Below are 15,511 nucleotides of genomic sequence, written 5' to 3' on the forward strand. Positions count from 1 at the left end.
TGAGTCTCTTTTGTTCCCAACAAACCCTCCATCTGAGCCTCTAACTGTTGAGTCCCCAATGACTAACACTCTCCTCCTTTCCCTCCTTTCCCTCCTTCCCTTCAGTGCAACAGGGACAGGCTCTGTGCCAGAGACCTGCACCCCAATGCATGCCCGTAGTAAGTCACGCCCCCCCCCAACAGTATCCAAAAAGGTATACTTGTTTTTAGTGGAACGACCACAGGGGATCTCTGTACTGACTGTTTCTTTTCCCCTTCTAACAGATACCCAGCTTTCTTCGTGCCTAGGAGTAACTGCTTACCTGTAACTCCTATCTGTCACAGCCTCTGCCTCCCGAATGATCCGAAGTTCACCCAGCTCCCGCTCTAATTCCCTACCGCGGCTTTGGAGGAGCGAGGGTTGGGTGCACTTCCTGCAGATGTACTTGGATGGGACACTAATGGCTTCCCTCACCTCAAACATCTTGCAGGAGGAACAGTCCTCTCCCTGCATTGTCATCCTTGCTAGTCCCTTTAACAGAATGTAAAAAAGAGACGCTTACCTGATGTGTCCCTGGTGTTTAAGGTTAGAGGAGGTGGCTGGGTGGGAGCTCCTACAAGGATAGGGTCTCGGGTTTAGAAAACACTCACTTATATAGCTGGAGGGAAATAAAAAAGTCCCTCCTTTCCCAGAAACCTCTGCTCTCCGATGTCAGATGTAAAGACTCAAATCAGTGACTCACCGTTCCCGACAGGCCCATGGTCCAAGCTCCCTTTGTGCTGCTGCTGAAAAACAGAAAATGCAAAAACCAGGATAGCAGATTTCCTTTCCCAGTGGGCATCAGTGAACATGGACAATGATTTTATGGCCAACATTGGACGAATGGTTTATTTCTATATAACTGAACATAACTTTTGACCAGCTGCCGTGCTTGGATTTGAACCCATGGCCCCATGTCTGTGTTGCTGGCGTGCTAGTTCATTGACATTACAACTAAATCACTGCCACCTCATTGGAAACAACTCCGCTGGGAAAAACATGTCATTATAAAAAAAGATCTATGTCAAGTAGTAACATAGACATTCAAAATCTCCAAGTGACAGTGGGGACAATTATCTGCTTGTCAGTAATGCCAGTCATTCATCAGGAATGTATTTATACCTCTGGGCACAATCTTTTAAAATTGTGCTTGTGCCTATCTTCAAATGCCTGCCATGCTCAAAATGCTTGACATTCTCCCAAGCAGGTTTAAAACAATGACAACTTTAGTGTATTGAAAGCAGCAATTAAAACCCTTACTGTGTGGGCTGATCCAATTAATAGTGGTCATGCTGAAGTTGGCAAATGGTTGTGTAGAGAACAGCATAAATTGGATATGTAAAGTGGCAAGACTATCAGGAAGTTCTGTCTGCTCTCACTGCGTTGCATTGCCATGATAAAGACGGACCAGGAAAAGTGATTGCTATCATTTACTTTGTGTGTGAGGTAAGATATGTCATGCACAAATCTGATCAATGCCAGGATACACACAGTTCCTGATATATTGTAACCTGAAAGAAACATTGAGTAATTGTGCATTGATTACAGATTTTGATAAATTATTCAACAGTGAATATACTGCTTTACTTCTGTCATTGCACTTTTAACAATTCTTTTTAATAGTTCTCAACATAACCAGAGTGCTGCACAAGTTCCTAAGCCAGAGCTCATCTGCTCCATTTCTTTTCATACTTTTCCTGCTTTTTGTGTTTTTTTTCCCTTCTTTTTTTCTCTCTACTTACCTCCATTCCTTGAGGAATTCAATAGACCCCCCAGCCCATGGATTGAATGGACTCCCAGCCTCGAGTAGGGCCGAGTGTGGACTCTCTGCTTTTGAATGTTTGGACTGTAATTCTGAACTTCTATCTTTACTTCTTTGTTTGTCTAATTGATACCTCCGGTTTTGTACCAAGATATCTTTGTACCTAAAATGGTGCCGGAAATGCCGACATTGTACATTTTTCACTGTACTCATGTATCCATGTATCCATGTATTTGAGTACACGTGACAATGAACTTAATTCTAATTCTAAACAGAGCAGCACACTGACTTTCTATCTCTCTAACTGTCCTGTCTGGGACAAACGCTAGCAGCCACACAAAGCAGCTCCAGACTTTCAAAGGTACAATGAAAGCTGGTGAATCCTGGAATATCTGCTGGGTGCCATGTTGTTCCAGGAATAGTGGCTGGTAAGAAGGGATATGGATGTGAGAAATCCCACAGGGAAACAGCAGACAATTAATGAGATGAGTTTGGTAAGATATGGCAAGAGTACCTTTCAGGTCTCTTTAGGCAAATTAAATTAAAGCTCAGTGCAACTGAGACTGCGCCAAGGAAAAATGATTCAGCCCCTAGACTTTGAGGAGACTGCATTATTATATTTAAAATTATGTATGCAGATGGTCCCTGATTTACTGACATCAGAGTTATGATCACTTATAATCAGGCTCCCATACAGGGGTGTATTAATTTTAAAGATCTGATATGTGAATATTTGCTTGCACTTATGGCTATTTTATATTGTACTGCAATGTCTTCTGCTTTGTTTCAATGTACTCAAGAATGGAACCCATTTCTAATGCATGGACTGCCTGCAGTTATGTGCTTATTCTTGGGTTAAGGCATCTCGAGGTCTGTGAATAAAATAGACTGTATGGACCTCCATATCTTTTCCTCTCTATTTTTCTTTGTATGTTTGTCTGTCACATTTATTCAAGTAAATGTGTTAATCAAGATGTGGAGGTGCTGGTGTTGGACTGGGGTTGACAAACTTAAAAATCACACAACACCAGGTTATAATCCAGCAGGTTTACTTGGAAGCACTAGCTTTCAGACTGCTTCTCCTTCATCAGTACTCCTTCATCACCTGATGGAGTAGCACTCCGAAAGCTAGTGCTTCCAAATATACCTGATGTCACATGATTTTTAACATTTATTAAAGGCAGACGGAGATGGTGGAATAAATTTTCTAACCTTTTCCTCACTTTTCAGTTTTCCTCATCAGGATGTGTGTTAGGAAAGAGTGTTCTACATTTTAAACATTGTGAATTTTCGTGATCTATGAAGCAGACTTTCAGGTAAGTTTGAAGCAGAAGAGAAGTTACATTTTGGAAATAAAAGTTGTATCAATAAATGAAAATGTATTGAGTAAATGCATTGAAAAACCATCACTCTTACACCCATCCAGAAAAAAAACTCAAGTAAAACAGATTCTCGAGAGAGAGAGTGCATGCAACTAGAATATTGATATGTATATAAGGTGAATCACATTAAAATTGATTCCTTTAAGGTGTACCTTGTGCAGTTCTGGATGGGTTATCTTTTGTGGTTCTCTCAAAATGAACATAAGTTTGAAGTGAAATAACTGCATAGAGGCCAGCATCCCATTACCAGGTCAGCCTTTATTTATATATGGTTTGGACATGGCCTCTGATTAGCCAGCTTAAGGCCAGTCCTGACGATCAGAAGATTCCCTGAATCCCCTGGTTATATCAGTCAGCCAGGTCTCCCTGATTGGTGCAGCTTAACAACCCCATCAGGGATCTCATAGTCAGTGAGGTCCACCTGGTTCTAATCAGTAAAAAGAAACAGTGGATTTTAAGGTAATTAGATTAGATTTTAAGGTAATGTTATTGCTAAATTTCTGTAGCAATTTCTAACTCTTTTTTTGTATGTGAATATGAAGTGGTTACCCGTGCACTGCTCGTGTTAGCTGATTTACAGGTATTGATTGACAGGACAGAGTACCTGGAAAGGGTTAGCAATCAAACATCAAGTACACTGGACAAACAAATGACAATGAGAAGAGGGACAGTTAATACAGGACTTAAGGTGTTACATCTGAATGCACACAGTATAAGGAATAAGGGAAATAAGCTTATGACGCAGATTGAAATAGGCAGGTAAGACGTGTTGGGCATCACGAAGAGGTGGCTGGAAGGAAATCAGGATTGGGAGCTGAATATCCAAGGATATACATCCTATTGAAAAGATGGGCAGAAGGGGTGGTGTTGCCTTATTAATAAGAAATGAAATTAAAAAACAGTAAGAAACAAAGTAAGGTCAGATAGAGTAGAATCTGTGTGGGTAGAATTGAGGAACTGCAAAGATTAAAAAAAAGAAACAAGTTGAAGTTACGTACAAGCCTCAAAACAGTAGTCAGGAGATAGAAAAACTGTGTAGGAAAGGCAAAGTTACAGTGATCATTGGGGATTTCAATATGCAGGTGGACTGGGAAAATCAGGTTGGTAGTGGTTCGCAAGAAAAGGAATTTGTGGAATGTCTACGTGATGGCTTTTTGAAGCAGCTTGTGGTGGAGCCTATGAGGGGACAGGCAATACTGGATTTAGTGTTGTGTAATGAAGCAGACTTGATAAGGAAACTTAAGGTGAAGGAACTGTAGGGAAGCAGTGATCATAGCATGATTGAATTTCATCTGCAATTTGAGAGAGAGAAGACAATCAGAGGTAACGATGTTACAGCTGAATAAAGGCAACTACAGACGCATGAGGGAGGAGCTGGGTAGAATTGACTGGGAGAGGAGCCCAGCAGGAAGGACAGTGGAACAGCAATGGCAGGAGTTTCTGGGAATAATTCAGGAGACGCAACAGAGATTCATCTGAGGGAAACAAGGCCTGATACAGGGAGGGTGAGGCAACCATGGCTGACCACGGAAATCGGGGATAGTCTAAAAGCAAAATAGAAAGCATATAATGTGGTGAAGGGTAGTTGGAAACCAGAGGATTGGGAAACCTACAAAGACCAACAGCAGACAACAAAAAAAAAGCAAGGAGAAGATTAAATATGAGGGCGAGCGAGCATGTAATATAAATGACGAGTGTAAGAATTTCTTTAGATACATAAAGGGTAAAGGAGAGGCAAAAGTGTACATTGGGCTGCTGGAAAAGAACACAGGAGAGATAGTAATGGGGAACAAGGAAATGGCTGAGGAACTGAATAATTACTTTGCGTCAGTCTTCACGGTGGAGAACATAAGTAATTTCCCAAACATTTAAGAGAGTGAGGGGCAGAGCTGTGTATGGTGGCTGTCACCATGGAGAAGGTGCTAGAAAAACTGAATGGCCTGAAGATGGATAAATCATCTGGACCAGATAGACTACACCCCAGAGTTCCAATGGAGATAGCTGAAGAGATAATGGAGGCATTAGTGGTAGTCTTTCTGGAATCACTAGGATCAGGCAGGGTCCCAGAGGACTGCAAAATTGTTAACATGACACCCCTGTTTAAAAAGCAAGTAAGGCAGAAGACAGAAAATTACAGACTGATTAACTGGTCATGGGTAAGATCCTGGAATCCATTGTGAAGGATGAAATTTCTGACTATTTGGAAGTATATGGTAAAATAGGACAACGTTAGCATGATTTCATCAAGGGAAGGTCATGCCTGACAAATCCGTGAGAATTCTTTTAGGATGTAACGAGCAGGTTAGACCAAGAAGAACCAATGGATGTTATCTATCTGGACTTCAAGAAGGCTTTTGACAAGGTGCCACATAGGAGGCTACTGAGTAAGATAATGGCCCATAGTGTCAGAGGCAAGGTGTTAGAAGGATAGAAACTTGGCTGTCTGGCAGAAAACATAAAGCGGGGACAAAAGGGTCCTTCTCAAGATGGCAGCCAGAGACAAGTGGTCTTCCACAAAGCTCAGTGTTGGGACCACAACTTTTCGCTTTATACATTAACGATCAAGATGAAGGAACGATCAAGATGAAGGAACTGAGGGTATTTTGGCTATGTTTGCAGATGACACAAAGATAGGTAGGGGGACAGGTAGCATTGAGGAGCCCGGGAGGCTGCAGATGGATTTGTACAGGTTAGGAGAGTGGGAGATGGAGCACAGGATGAGAAAGTGTGAGATCATTCACTTTGGTAGGAAGAATAGAGGCACGGACTATTTTCTAAATGAGGAGAAAATTCTGATGTGCAAAGAGAATTCTAGTCCAGGATTCTCTCAAGATAAACTTGCAGGTTGAGTCAGTAGTTAGGAAGGCAAATACAATAAATGGCATTTGTTTCGAGAGGACTAGAATATAAAATATATCAACAGATGTATTTCTGATGCTCTATAAGGCACTGGAGTATTGTGCTCAGTTTTGGGCAACATATCTCAGGAAGGATGTATTGGCCCTGGATTGTGTTCAGAGGAGATTCACAAGAATGGTCCCAGAAATTAACATCTTAACATATGAGGAACGTTTGAGGACCCTGGGTCTGTACTCAATCGAGTTTAGAAGGATGAGAGGGGAATCTAATTGAAACTTACAGAATACTGAATGGCCCAGTTAGAGTAGATTAGATTAGATTAGATTACTTACAGTGTGGAAACAGGCCCTTCAGCCCAACAAGTCCACACCGACCCTCCGAAGCGCAACCCACCCAGACCCATTCCCCTACATTTACTCCTTCACCTAACACTATGGGCAATTTAGCATGGCCAATTCACCTAACCTGCACAGATGTTGGGAAGATGTTTCTATTAGTGGGAAAGGCTACAACCTGAGGTCACAGCCTTAGAGTAAAGGGAAGACCTTTTAGAACGGAGATAAGGAGATACTCCTTCAGCCAGAGAGTGGGGAATCTATGGAATTCATTGTCACAGAAGGCTGTATCATTGAGTATATTTAAGACTGAGATAGATAGGTTCTTGATCGTAAAAGGGATCAAGGTTTATGCAGAGAAAGGGGGAGAATGGGGTTGGGAAACTAATCAGCCATGACTCAATGTCTTATAGTCTTATGTTGTGTCTCCACTGGCACCTTCTGGAGTGTGTAACATCAGCCAGTTTTCAACGCCAGGATTGTTTAAGGGAGTTTGCTGCTGCCACTCCTCCTTTGAGGCTCCTGTGGTACAGTGGCAATGTCCCTACCTCTGAGCCAAGAGGCACAGGTTCAAGTCCCACCTGTTTCAAACCACAGAAGATCACCTGACTCTCACTATTTTGGATGTACACACAATTATTCAAATGCCATATTATTCTATTATTTTTAAAGCAGAGCGGGTACACTATCCTTCAATCAAAATCCTTGGGGCCAATTGTTTTTTGGATTTTGGAATTTTTTGGATTTCAGAACAAATGACATTTTCACAGTGAAACAAAAACAGCTGACCGAACAGCAAACCCACATGTGACTAGTACACGTGCTGAGACACAATTGATGCCTACCAGTGCTGGGCCATGCCGCGATGTCAAATCTGAGTAATGTGGGTCGAGTGGGTGTGGGGTTGGGTCATCTGATCACACATCACACAACCTTGTTATTCAGAACAAAAACTTCACAAAAAGGACTTCGGTTTTTGGAGGTTTTCAGATTTCAGAATTTCAGATAAAGGATTGTGTACCCGTACATGTCCATTGTCTCGAAGTACATAGCCAAGTGACTCAAAGGCAGACAGGTAGGGGCCTGGAAGAACACAGCAAACCAGGCAGCATCAGGAGGAAGAGAAGTCGACATTCAGGTGTAACCCTTCTTCAGGATTAGTTTCTTCAGTCCTGAAGAATGATTACACCCAAAACATTGAATTCTCCACCCTTGATGTTCCCTGGCTTGCTGTGTTCTTCCAGTTTCTTGCCTGTCTACTTTGGATTCCAGCATCTGTAGTTTTTTTGTTTATATGACTCAAAGATGACATGTGGCTCAGTGGTTAGCACTGCTGTCTCAGTGCACCGGGGACTTGGATTCAATTCAAGATTTGGGTCACTGTCCTTGGGGGGTTTTGCACATTCTCCCCATGTCTGCACTGGTTTTCTTTGGGTGCTCCGGTTTCCTTTCACAATCCAAAGATGTGCAAGTTTGATGGATTGGCCATGCTAAATTGCCTCATAGTGCTCAGGGATGTGCAGGCTGAGATTAGCCATGGGAAAGAATGGGGGAGGGGGAAACTCTTTGGAGGGCCGGTCCAGACTCAATGGGCCGAATGGCCTGCTTCCACAGTGAAGAGATTCAAGATTACAGAAGTGTTTCTTATTCACTCATGGTATAAGGGCACCAATGGCCCAACCGACATTTATTACCCATCCCAGAGGGCAACTTCAGTGCTGTGGGTCTGGTGTTGCATGTAGGCGATCCTAGTTAAGGTTGGCAGTTTCCTTCTTTAAAGGACATTTGTGAGCCAGATGGGTTTTCCTGACAATCAACAATGGTCTCATAGAGTCATAGAGTCATAGAGATGTACAGCATGGAAACAGACCCTTCGGTCCAACCTGTCCATGCTGACCAGATATCCCAACCCAATCTAGTCCCACCTGCCAGCACCCGGCCCATATCCCTCCAAACCATTCCTATTTTTATACCCATTCAAATGCCTTTTAAATGTTGCAATTGTTCCAGCCTCCATCACATCCTCTGGCAGCTCATTCCAGACACATACCATCCTCTGCATGAAAAAGTTGCCCCTTAGGTCTCTTTTATATCTTTCCCCTCTCACTCTAAACCTATGCCCTCTAGTTCTGGACTCCCTGACCCCAGGGAAAAGACTTTGTCTTTTTATCCTATCCATGCTCCTCATAATTTTGCAAACCTCCATAAGGTCAGCCCTCAGCCTCCGAAGCTCCAGGGAAAACAGCCCCAGCCTGTTCAGCCCCTTTCAAGTTTCACAATATCTTTCCGATAGGAAGGAGACCAGAATTGCAAGCAATATTCCAACAGTGGCCTAACCAATGTCCTGTACAGCTGCAACATGATCTCCCAACTCCTGTACTCAATACTCTGACCAATAAAGGAAAGCATACCAAACGCCTTCTTCACTAACCTATCTACCTGCGACTCCACTTTCAAGGAGCCATGAACCTTCATTCTAAGGTCTCTTTGTTCCGCAACACTCCCTAGGACCTTACCATTGAGTGTATAAGTCCTGCTCAGATTTGCTTTCCCAAAATGCAGCACCTCGCAGTTATCTGAATTAAACTCCATCTACCACTTCTCAGCCCATTGGCCCATCTGGTCCAGATCCTGTTGTAGTCTGAAGTAACCCTCTTCGCTGTCCACGACAACTCCAATTTTGGTGTTATCTGCAAACTTACTAGCTCTCATCAATCTTCTTTGTTACTTCTTCAAAAAACTCAATCAAGTTTGTGAGACATGATTTCCCACGCACAAAGCCATGTTGACTATCTCGAATCAGTCCTTGCCTTTCCAAACACATGTACATCCTGTCCCTCAGGATTCCTTCCAACAACTTGCCCATCACTGAGGTCTCATTGTCATCATTAGACTCTTAATTCCAGATTTATATTGAATTCATATTACACCATCTGCTGTGGCGGAATTTGAACCAGGGTCCCCAGATCATTTCCTGGGTCTCTGGATTACTGGTCGAGTGATAATACCACTAGGTCTTTGACTCCCTTGCCTCCTGCTGATTGTGGAGCATTATTGTGTGAAGCATATCAAATAATTATTTCTTTTGAGTGGATTATTCCAGCGGCCAGGACTCACTAACATTGGGGATAGACTCTGCGATCCAACACGGTTGCCATTGTTGGTCACATTCTCTATCATTTTCAATTCTATCCTGTTAACCGAGCTGTGTGGATCAAGAAACCTACACGAGTCATTGTATTTTGAATGGGACACTTGCCCTGCTCACTCACAGCATGGTTTTCTATCTATAGCAAGCAGAATTGCAGTTATTCAATTATCCAGCTTATTATCTATGACATTGATGGACCATCGGCTTCAAAGATTTAACTTCATATTCTGCAGTCAAACTAAGTATGCAAATTGAACGAGGCATTTTGGCTATATTTATAACAATCTCAATTTGAAAGTGGGTTACTAGCTTCACAACCAACCTATGTGTGTCTTTGTGGGACTCCAGTTGAGAATATCTATAACCTATATCCTTTCCATCGCCCCATTCTAATTTGTAAAGCTCTAGTTAATAGACAAATAGATTATGTAATGCAGTAATCCTCTCTACTCCATATGTTCCGCATTCATCTGTGCGGGAAAGAAAAATGACATGTTGGTCATGTAGCACCAAGTATCATTGTAAAGAAAAGGCAGCTTCTTGAATCTTAGGAAGGAACATGATAAGAAGAGAGATAAACTGAAACTAAGTTTTTTAAAAAAAGTAAAACTTAAGGGAAATAAAGTTAATATAATGGAAATAAATTTAGATTATTAGTAACTTTGTATAGTAAGTTTTATATTTATTCTAAGAGTAACAGATACTTTGAGTTTTGGAATCGGTGGAGTGTACATTCTATGGTATCTATGAAGTCATGGTCTAACCTTTGTCCCAGACAAACATATCTGCAGCAAGTCAAAATTAGAGTGGTGCTGGAAAAACACAGCAGGTCAGGCAGCATCCGAGGAGCAGGAAAATTGACATTTCCGGCAGGAGCCCTTCATCAGGAATGAGGCATTCCTGATGAAGGGCTCCTGCCTGAAACATCGACTTTATTGCTCCTCGGATGCCTGACCTGCTGTGCTTTTCCAGCACCACTCTAATCTTGACTCTGATCTCTAGCATCTGCGGTCCTCACTTTCACCATATCTGCAGCAAGTGTTAAAGGCTGCACATATTTGAGCTGCAGTGCTTCATAACTTGAACGTTGGCTGGAGTCACTGGAGTGTATTGTGAGACAGAGGACTACAGTGGGGTGGAGACACTACAGGGACACTTGCCACTGCACAGGCAGAGTGGGAATGGGTAACTACCACACAATCTGCAGTAAACCAGTGTGGGAGTGCCCTTTAGCCTACCATTCGGTATTCTCTTTTGGAAATGAATGAAGACATTGGCTTCTCCAGGGAATGAAGCCAGAAATAAGTTCAAAGCAGCAAGGATATCTCAGTCACATATGGGTGGGAGTAGGGTTTGGGTATTCAGAAAGAATGAAGAATCGAAAAGCAGTAGTGAAAGGGGAGTCAGAGGATCAGGCATGTGCTTCTGTGGCCTGAAACATAATTCCAGGATGGTGTGTTACCCACAAAATAAAAACCAAAATAACTGTGGGTGTTATAAATATTAAACAAAATTAGAAATTGGTGGGAAACCTCAGCAGGTCTGCCAGCACATGTGGACAGAAATCCGAGTTAACATTTTGGGTCCAGTGGCTCTCCCTCAAAACTCCATTAAGTGTGTAAGTCCTGCCCTGATTTGCCTTATCAAAATGCAATAACTTACATTTGTCTAAATTAAACTCCATCTTCCAATCCTCATTCTGAGGAAGGGTCACCAGACCCGAAATGTTAACTTTGATTTCTCTTTGCAGATGCTGCCAGACCTGCTGGGCTGTTCCAGCAGCTTCTGTTTTTGTTACTGGTGTGTTACCTTCCTGGGGCTGGGGAAAGGATGGAAACACTGCAGAACCTCCTTGTCGAGGGAGCAGGGATAAGCCTGAAGTTGTGGTCCACATTAGTACACAGGTTGGAAGAGGGATGAGATCCTGAAATTTGATCTCAGAGAATTAAGAGAGAATTGTAAAAGGCACCTCCTCTACGTCAGTTATCCCAGGAGTTCTCCTAACAGTAGAACAAGAGAATTGATTGATTGAACACAGGGCTGGGAGCTGGTGTAATAGGGATGGGACCAGATTTGTGAGGCACTGGGGTCAGTTCAGGGGCTGGTGAGACTGTAAAGATAAATAGGTTTCATCTGACTGGGACTGGGGCTGGTATCCTTGCAGGGATATTTGTTGGCGTTGTTGGGGTTTGTTTCAAATTAATTTGGCAGAACGAAGGGAACCTGAGCAGAAATCTAAATTGGAAGGGATTTGAGTCGGTAATTGGAAATAGAAAACCTGCAAGGGTGACTAAAAGATAGGAGACATATAGCCAAGCATCAGGTATGCCTCTGAAAACGGAATAATGCCAAAAAATACAAAGCTGAAGGTACTCTATCCAAATGCACACAGCATTCACAACAAAGTAGATGATCAAAAGGCACAAATAGAGATAGATGGATATGATCCAGTTGCCATTGCTGAAATATGGCTGTGAGAGATCAGGCACTGAATATTCAAAGATTAAGAAGGACAGGTAAAAAGGAAAAGAAGGTGGAGTTGACCTGATAGTAAGGGATGGGATTAATAGAGTTGTAAAGGAGAATCGTCAATCGGAACAACAATGAGTCATCTTTTTGAGTGGAGTTCAGAAACAGCAAGAGGCAGCAGGCTGTATTTGAAGTCATTTGTAGCCCATCAAATAGCAGTGGTGATGTGGGGCATGGTATTAATCAAAGAGAAGGACAGAAACATGTAACATGAGCTACACAGTTCTATAAGGTCATTCGTAGAGTTATAGTCATAGAATCATACAGCATGGAAGCAGACCCTTTGGTCCAGAATTCAGGAGGCATGATTAGTAAGCTTGTGATAACACCAACATTGGTGGTACAATGTTCAGTGAAGAAGGTTATCCGAGTTTCCAAAGATCTTTATCAATTGGGCCAATGGGCCAAGGTGTGGCAGATGGAGCTTAATTTGGATAAATGTGAGGTATTGCATTTTGGTAAAACGAATAGGGCATGACTTATACAGTTAATGGTAGGACCCTGCGTTGTGTTATCAAACAGAGAGACCGAGGGGTTTGGGTACATAGTTCTTTGAAAGTTGCATCACAAGTAGGAAGGTTGGTTAAGGTGTAGTTTAGCACACTTGCCTTCATTTGCTCAGACCATAATGAATAGGAATTATGGGGTCATGTATAGGACATTGATGAGGCAACTTCTGCAGTACTGTGTCCTTTCTGGTCACCCTGCTATAAGGAGGATATTATTAAATTGGAGGGAGCTCAGAAATGATTTACCAGGATACTGCCAGGACTAGAGGGTTTGGGTTATAAGAGGAGGCTGGATAAACTGGGACATTTTTCACTGGAGCAAAGGAGGTTGAGGGGTGACCTTATAGAAGTTTATAAATCATAATGAACAGAGATAAGGTGAATAGCAAAGGTCTTTCCATGGGATAAGGGAGTTTAAAACTAGGGGGCATATTTTAAGGTAAGAGGAGAAAGACTTAAAAGGGACCTAAGGAAAACATTTTCACACATATGGTAGTTCATGTGTTGGAATGAACTGCTAGAGGAAGTACAGTTACAACATGTAAAAGACATTTGGACAGGTACATGACTAGGAAAGGTTTAAAGGGATATGGGCCAGATGCAGGTAGGTGGGCTGAGTTTTGTTGGGGAACATGGTCATGGTAACCTCAGCTGGTATGAGAATTGAAGCCATGTTGTTGGCATAATTTTCATTACAACCCGCCTGTCCAGCCAACTGAACTAACCGACACCACCCCCGCAGTCCCCACACTCACACTCCCCTCCCTCCCATTCCGCAGGTATGGTAGATTGGAATCTTGTTATCTGTAAAAACGGTATAAATATTTTGTCTTTAGTAAGATTGTAAGTGTATGTACGCTTCATTATCTTGAAGTATTTATCCCCCATTTACTCATAAATAAAAAGCTAAACAAAGAAATGCAAGCCTCAAACAAGAACAAAAATTGCTGGAAAAGCTGGCAGCACCTGTGAAGAATTTTTAAAAAGTTCTAAGAGGGCCAGATAATGCATTCAACTCTGTTCTATTCGACTACACTAATGTACTTTTGTAAGGTATGGTTTGCACAAAAAAACCCCACTGTATCTCGGTACAAACAACAGTGATAAATCAAATCAACTTTGGTGCCATCTGTTCGTGTTGCCTCTGAAATGTTTCTTGAGGTCTTCCTGGATTATGCAAGCCCTCCAGCTAACCAGCACGTTCCTCAAAGGCCATAACACTGAATCTGGGAATCTGCCGGCTTCACCATTTCCCTCAGACCTGAAGCTTTTGAAATCATTTAACAGCACCATTCAATTCATTGGTGGTCCTTCTCTTCCATAAGGTCTGCACTTTTAAGGAAAGGTTATCTGCTCCATGTTCTGTCGGGTCAACACTTCATGGGACATTGCATGTAGTAATGTAGGAGAATGTACCTGCTCCATTGCTACATTGAGCTGGAATAACAAATGTATGCCATGTCCCTGAATCCCACCCCAGAACTATCACGAGAAGCACTGTTGGCAAGTCATGAATCTTAACTAGCAAGCACAAGAAAGTTTGACTAATTTCTAATCCAATAATGTTGAATGGTCACATCAGGGTGATTCATTGATTATTATGGAAAATTGACAATCTGGTGAGAATTTCTTCAATAAAGTGGTCTGAGCATAATTCAACTCCATCTATTCCTTTTATAATGCATGTAAATCTCAAATTGTTGGAACATGCAGCAGTATTATATCAATGACGCCAGAAAACAGCATGACGTTTTTCAAAGATGATCCTGACATGCATCAGTCCGAGAAAAGACAGCAACAATAGCTTGCCATTTCTGCACAGCATAAGGGAGGTCAGCTATTGTAGACATGAGTAACTATTGCATTTTCTCTGTTTTTTCTGCTTCTGCTGTTAAAGTTAGCAGAATGCAGGTCATTTTTCAACACCATGGTATGGGATTTAAACCATGATTTTTTTCTCGTTATTTGGTATGGAAACCCGTACTTGGGAGATTTTGACAGCAAATACACGTAAGTCATTTAAAAAAACCGCATGGCTAAATTTAGGTGTTCAAGACTCATACTGAGGATTGATGAAGGCAGATCTGAGAAAGTCCCTAGAGTATGTTGGCTATGCTGCCTGTGTAATTGAGGTTCACAGTGCTACCTCTACGCCATTAGCCTGCTAATAGATTGACTGCAGGCTAAGGATTTAAGTGTCTGTTACATTTTGTGCCCTATGTAATATGCAAGTTAGTTCCTTGTAATTTATTCAGTATTAGGAACAATGAAATACATACACACTACTATTCCATTTATGTCTGCACACACAATACATTTTTTTTTAACGTTTGCCTTGATTAATTTCTGCTGCTAAACTGGTCTCTCCTTTTAAAGAAGTATATGTCTGGTATAGACAGGGTAGATCGGGTGAATCCTTAGAAGACAGTATAAAGACAGTAGGAGTATATTTAAGAGAGAAATTGGGAGGGAAAAAGGGGAACATGAGATAGCTTTGGCAAATGGAGGTAAGGACAATCCAAAGGGATTTTACAAATACATTAAGGCCAAAAGGGTAATTAGGGAGAGAATAGAGCCTCTATTCAAAGATCAGCAAGGCAGCCTTCGTGTGGTGCCGCAGGAGGTGGGGGAGATACTAAACAAGTATTTTGCAATAGTATTTACTGTGAAAAAGGACATAGAAGATATACAATGTAGGGAAATAGATGGTGACATATTGAAAAATGTCCATATTACAGAGGAGGATGTCTTGAAATGCATAAAAGTGGATAAATCCCCAGGACCTGATCAGGTGTACCCGAGAACTCTGTGGGAAGCTAGAGAAGTGATTGCTGGGCCTCTTGCTGAGATATTTGTATCATCGATAGTCACAGGTGAGATGCCAGAAGACTGGAGGTTGGCAAACGTGGTGCCACTGTTTAAGAAGGGCGGTAAAGACAAGCCAGGGAACTATAGACCAGTGAGCC

The 15,511-nt window shown here is 42.1% G+C and overlaps 1 long non-coding RNA gene across 1 annotated transcript in view; it reads left to right on the forward strand.

The window, feature by feature from the left end:
* Positions 1-1,376: 1,376 nt before the first annotated feature.
* Positions 1,377-15,511, forward strand: part of LOC122550437 — a 19,982-nt gene continuing 5,847 nt past the window's right edge. The window contains exons 1-2 of the long non-coding RNA XR_006311853.1: positions 1,377-1,464; positions 3,011-3,096. This is a non-coding gene — a long non-coding RNA (uncharacterized LOC122550437). The remainder of the gene's footprint in view (positions 1,465-3,010; positions 3,097-15,511) is intronic.

Source organism: Chiloscyllium plagiosum, chromosome 6 (assembly GCF_004010195.1).
Source record: "Chiloscyllium plagiosum isolate BGI_BamShark_2017 chromosome 6, ASM401019v2, whole genome shotgun sequence".
NCBI lineage: Eukaryota > Metazoa > Chordata > Chondrichthyes > Orectolobiformes > Hemiscylliidae > Chiloscyllium > Chiloscyllium plagiosum.